This window comes from Hyperolius riggenbachi, chromosome 8 (assembly GCF_040937935.1).
Source record: "Hyperolius riggenbachi isolate aHypRig1 chromosome 8, aHypRig1.pri, whole genome shotgun sequence".
Lineage (NCBI taxonomy): Eukaryota > Metazoa > Chordata > Amphibia > Anura > Hyperoliidae > Hyperolius > Hyperolius riggenbachi.
This window is the reverse complement of record NC_090653.1, coordinates 167,761,630-167,767,505: the sequence shown is the minus strand read 5'-3', so window position 1 is coordinate 167,767,505 and position 5,876 is coordinate 167,761,630. Positions and strand designations below refer to the sequence as shown.

Sequence of the window (5,876 nt, the reverse complement as noted above, 5' to 3'; positions counted from 1 at the left end):
CCCCCAGGTTAGCTAGTGAGTGACAGGCGCCTCCAGTTAGGTAGTGAGTGACAGGGACCACGATAGTGAGCGACAGGGAGCCCCTTTAGGTAGTGAGTGAGTGCCAGGGAGCCCCTTTAGGTAGTGAGTGAGTGCCAGGGAGCCCCTTTAGGTAGTGAGTGAGTGCCAGGGAGCCCCTTCAGGCAGTGAGTGAGTGCCAGGGAGCCCCTTCAGGCAGTGAGTAAGTGACAGGGAGCCCTTTAGGCAGTGAGTGAGTGCCAGGGAGCCTCTTTAGGGAGTGAGTGAGTGACAGGGAGCCCCTTTAGGGAGTAAGTGAGTGACAGGGAGGCCCTTTAGGGAGTGAGTGAGTGCCAGGGAGCCCCTTTAGGCAGTGAGTGAGTGCCAGGGAGCCCCTTTAGGCAGTGAGTGAGTGCCAGGGAGTCCCTTTAGGGAGTGAGTGAGTGACAGGGAGCACCTTTAGGGAGTGAGTGAGTGACAGGGAGCCCCTTTAGGGAGTGAGTGAGTGACAGGGAGGCCCTTTAGGGAGTGAGTGAGTGACAAGGTGGCGCCCTAGGGAGTGAGTGACAGGGAGGCCCCCCCTCCAGCCGCCGCCGCTCTCCCCCCCCCCTTACCTCGCAGCAGACCTCATGATCAGCGGTGACCCGACCAGTACCAGCGGGCGCCGGACGCACCTGCTCGATATGCGAAGTGATGTCACTTCTGCATATCAGTGCGGGCGCTGGGTCCTAGCGCCCGCACGATTGGTCGCCGGCTCGCCGCCGGATCCTGAGGTCTGAGTGACGTGGCGGCGGTGGCTGGCGGCTGACAGAGGGGGCGGCCGGGCGGAGATCCGTGGCACCCCAGGACAGATTGGAGGCACGTGCCCCCCCAAAATAGGGCTAGCGACGCCCCTGCCGATTTCCATCCAAAATCGAGCGATTCAGTCGATCTGTCCAGGCAGAAAATTTTGCTTGAATTGTGTATGAATTTCAATGTCAACAGTCTAATCTTGAAGAGTGTTCTCCGTTTTACAAGTAGCCAGTGCAGAATCAGAGAAACAGGATCAGCATCGTCGTCTTATGCGCTTTGAGTCCTATGGGAGAAAAGCGCTTTACAAATGTTATTGTATTGTATTATTGTATTGTCTTATGCTATTTTATTTCAAATTCCACACATACAGCATATATAGCAATGTTTCAGAGCACTCAGCTCCTTTGTCAAGCTAAGCTGCATGTGGACTGACAACCTGACATGCAATCTCTCCCTCATATAGCCCATCATGTTATACAGCAACCGATCACATAACAGTATTCAAACTAACTAATGACATATAACTACAGTATACTCTAGTGGACCTGATTCGGAACTGCTGCTGCTATCCACTGATAGGTCAGCCAAATCTGAAAACCTCACCTCCCCAGACATGTCAGAGCCAGCATAACCTTGCGGACTGTTTCATGTGAGTCAAACTACACAAAAACTTTAAGTTAGGCTGTCTTCTCATTCTCACCAGTACACTATTTGTGAACAATTAGTAGAACAGGCGGTTCCTTTTCACTTTCAACAGGCTGGACATACTGCTAGCCAATTAAGTTTTCATATTATCGAACAAGTATTACAACCCAGAAGGAAAGGAGATTGTATAAAAAAATGACTGTGGGGTGAAGCCTTTTGGATCCAAAAATTAGATATTTTAGATCCTTGAGGCCTCGATACAGAGCTGGATCTAACTCTTTTTTGTAGTGTATTTAATTAATTTTATTTTTCTGGAGTGTAGATATTTAGCCTTTGATGGTTATTTTCCTCCTACTTTGGTGTATTGTGCTGTGCTACTTACTCTTTAAGAGTTGTGCCTAGTATAGTCATAGGGATATAGTGTTCAATGGCTGTTAGAAGTATTAGAGCGCATATTTTAGTATTTGAGTGATGTCTCCTTTAAACCCGCTGAGCCAGGAACAGCAATGTGCGCTTCTCATCCAACTTTACATCTGCACCTGAGCGGTGGCTGAGTTGTCCCATTATTACCACATATGATGCCTGGTGAGTGGCGTTGAAGGCTGCAGTGGTCTCCTACCCTACAAATGCACACATAGTTCCCCATCAGGTCCGCCAATGCGGGGGACTGGTGGGAGGTGCTGCTTTCTGTGCCAGATAGCTGGAAGAGACATGTACTCAGACCCGGCTCTGACCTGTCTGGGGGAGGTATGTTTTTCAGATTTGGCTGACCTATCAGTTTATAGCAGCAGCAGTTCACCATCAGGTCCACTAGAGTATAGTTATATGCCATTGGTTAGTTTGGACACTGTTATGTGATTGGTTGCTGCATAGCATGATGGGCTATATGAGCTGGAGATTACATGTAAGGTTGTCAGTCCGCATGCTGAGCTTGACAAACTAGCTGAGTGCTCCGAAACGTTGCTATATATGCTGTATGTGAAGAATTTAAAATAAAAGAGCATAAATAAGACAGCGGTGCCCATCCTGTTTCTCTGATTGTGCAGATGATCCCGGGTGCTGCCAGTTCGATCAAGCCACGTCACAACTGCAAGGTGGTTGAGAGCTCCATTTTCCTTACTCGCAGGTAGCCAGTGCAGTGAGTGAAGAATTTGTGTAATGTGACAGTGCTGAGGTTGGTTTGTTAGTACAAAGTGTATACAGTATGTACTGTTGCTTAAGTTATGGAAACATCTGAAGAAAGATTGTGTACTATTGTTCACTATGTTATACTCTATGGAATCAAATCAACTCTTCCCATTTGCCAAAATAAGGGTATAAGAGGCGCCCTGGTGTAATAAAAGCATCTAAAAGCAGTGACGAAAAAATCTTTGTATTTAACAAAGGTTTTTTTTGTAGCACAGGCAACGCGTTTCGCGGATCAGGAAGCGGGCTCTGACCCCCGAAACACGTTGCCTGTGCTACCAATAAAAACCTTTGTTAAATACAAAGATTTTTTAGTCACTGAGGTAAGCTACCTCAAATTTATTTCCCGTTTTAAACTGCTTTTAGATGCTTTTATTACACCAGGGCACCTCTTATACCCTATTGTGCAATCATACCCCCTTACCTCACCCGTCTGAGGGGTGGGTACAGACCACACGTGGCTTCGACCACGGCGGATATCTGTCCCCTTTCTTTTACCAAGGAGAGTGACCGCATCCAGGTCCCTAGGGACCACCCTGAGTGGAGTCGGGTTTGTTGTCTCCACCTGCTTCCTGTGGTCGGTTGCCCCTCTGCAACCCACCTTTGCGAGTAGTGTCTTACTTTTATTACGTTCCATTGTTTTTGACATACTACACCATTGGGCTCCCACTTTTGTCTCCTGTATCTTTTCACTAGAGGGTGTTTTTTTTTTTTTTTTTTTACTTTTTGTGTAACATTTAATAAGCTCAATCTACATCCAGAATAATTTACATGAAAAGGACAATAGGTATTTAACAGATGCATAACCATGGTATCTGAGTGCATCCAGAGGAGAGGGGGAGGCGATGGGATCCAAGGTGAAGTCAAATCAATGGCACTCCCACACTTTTACTGTTTGATCTACGCTTCCAGTGACCACGTAAGGTGCAGTCTTGTGGAAATCCAAAGAGGTAACAAAGTGTTCGTGCGCATTCAAGGTTTTCATGCAGCGCTTGTTCTTATAGTCCCAAATACGCAGGGTTTTATCATCGGCACAGCTCAATATAAACTTTCCTCCTGGATGAAACAGGATGCCACGTACCCAGTTATCATGGCCAACAAGTGTCATTAGGCACATGCCAGTACTGATGTCCCACATCTTAATAGTTTTATCTCTGGAGCCTGAGAGCGGAAACGGTCCAGGCTTACCACTCTTCTTAGTCTCAGATCCTGTGGCATCCAGTACAGTAGAATAAGAGCTTTCAGGGGCCCAGGAAATACACTCTACAACGTGCTCATGTTCTCTAAGCTCTGCTTTGCATTTTTTTGTTGCTACCACCCAAACACGGACTGTTTGATCATTAGAACAACTTGCGATCAATGTACCATCTTGATTTGGCCTCACCATGCGCACCCATTCCCTGTGCCCTGTGAACGTCTTCACACAATACCCAGTTTGAACTTCCCACATCTTAATGGTTTTATCTCTTGAAGCAGACACTATATGATCTCCGTTAGGCATTATAGCTACTGAGGAAACATTGTGATCATGGCCATGCATGGTCCTAATGCACTCAAATCCCTGAAAATCCCATAGCTTGATGGTCATGTCAGCAGAGCAGGAGGCCAGGAGTTTTCCAGAATGATCAAATGAAATATCTTGCACTGAGTCTGTGTGTCCCTTGAGTGTTCGCTCAAAATCTCCCGTTTCATAGTCCCACACCTTTATTGTTGCATCTTCTGAAGCAGTGACCATAACACTAAACACTGGATGGAAAATGACACGAGTGACTGGACTCCGGTGACCACTAAGTGCATATTTTTCTGGAGGACGCGGTATCCATTCTTTAGGGTCCCTCTTCTGTCCTATAGGTCCCCCAGAAGTAAACTCTTCTTTTGCTTCATTGAGCTTTGACTCTAATTCCATAACCTTCTTTTGTAATCTGATAACTGATGTCCATTTCTTTTCCAGAAGGCCAGCATACTTTTTGTCTAATTCTTCATTCATGTCTAGTTCTGCCTCCTTCTTAAAAACGGAGTAAGCTTCTTCATAGCCATTAGAACGAAGATAGTCTGCTATTGCTCGATTTAGCTCATCTCGTTGTCTCTGTGAGAGGACCATGATTAGGATAGTCCCTGGAATACAATACAGGAGACCGTCAGGAGTTCACAAACCCCTTGGAACCCCAACAAACAATGAATTCAGCCACAGAGTGGCTTCAGCTGCAGGGTGCCTCTTCACAACGGACAGAGTTCAAAAGAAAACGTGGAGTCATTCAACAAAGGGGATTCATTCCACCGGAGGAGTCATCCAGGCACACAGTGCGGCGACGGGTAATGGCCGCTCCTCCTCGGTCTGTGTGCGGGGGGAGCTCCCGTCTCGTTGGCACACCACAACGCAGAAAAACAAGTGAGGGGAAGGGCTGGGTGGGCACGCAGTGCGGTGGGGCGCACAGGAAGCCCCCTCAGGATGGCTGGTTGTCCCGTCACAGGTAATCCGCCGGCGCCTCCCTCTCCCGTCTGTCCCTTCCGCCGGGCACTGAGGGTGTTTTTGACACCCACATCCCACTACATTTGCCAAAATCTTTCCTAATGCCCTTCCTAGTTCAGTTAAACATCTGCAGTCATTAAAAATCTAGATTGCTATTTACCAGGGATAAAACCTGCTATTCTCACCTCCTAACCTTAGATATTTGTTTTGAGTTGTTTGACAGTCTGTTACAGCTAAAGTTCACACTTGATCCCGGTCATATTATATCTTTGTGGAGGTCAAACTGAATAGCAAAACTACATACACTACAGTTTATTGCTAATAATCAAAGGCTCAATAATTTCTTTACTGTAGGATATTTTTTTCCAAGGTGGCTTCCGCATTGGAGGAGTTCTTGTCTAAGCAAGCTGACACCTCCAAAAATAAAGTTGACTAAACTTTTCTCTCTCTCCTGGTCATAAAACTACATTCAGTTCCTTAAGATGCAGGGGTTATCTTAGAGCTGAATAATAAAATAAATGAACTATTATTTTGAAATAAAACTAGTCTAGTCTATGAAGTGGTCACAAGCTGGATTCCTTTTGCAAAATAAAATCCCCCATTGCCACACTTCACCCCATAACAAGAATTTAGAAAACTGGTTAGAACATATTGCAATCCCAAATTCAAGCAACACAAACTAAGAACTTGAACATCACCTGTATTCCTTGTCTTTCAACACTAGTTTAAGTACTTGAAAATTCTAAAGCTGGAAGACCTGCAAAATGATCTGCTTTATAGTTTCAGA

The 5,876-nt window shown here is 46.1% G+C and overlaps 1 pseudogene; it reads right to left on the bottom strand.

The window, feature by feature from the left end:
• Positions 1–3,337: 3,337 nt before the first annotated feature.
• LOC137528374 (lissencephaly-1 homolog pseudogene) lies at positions 3,338–5,138 on the bottom strand (annotated as a pseudogene).
• Between the last annotated feature and the right edge of the window lie 738 nt (positions 5,139–5,876).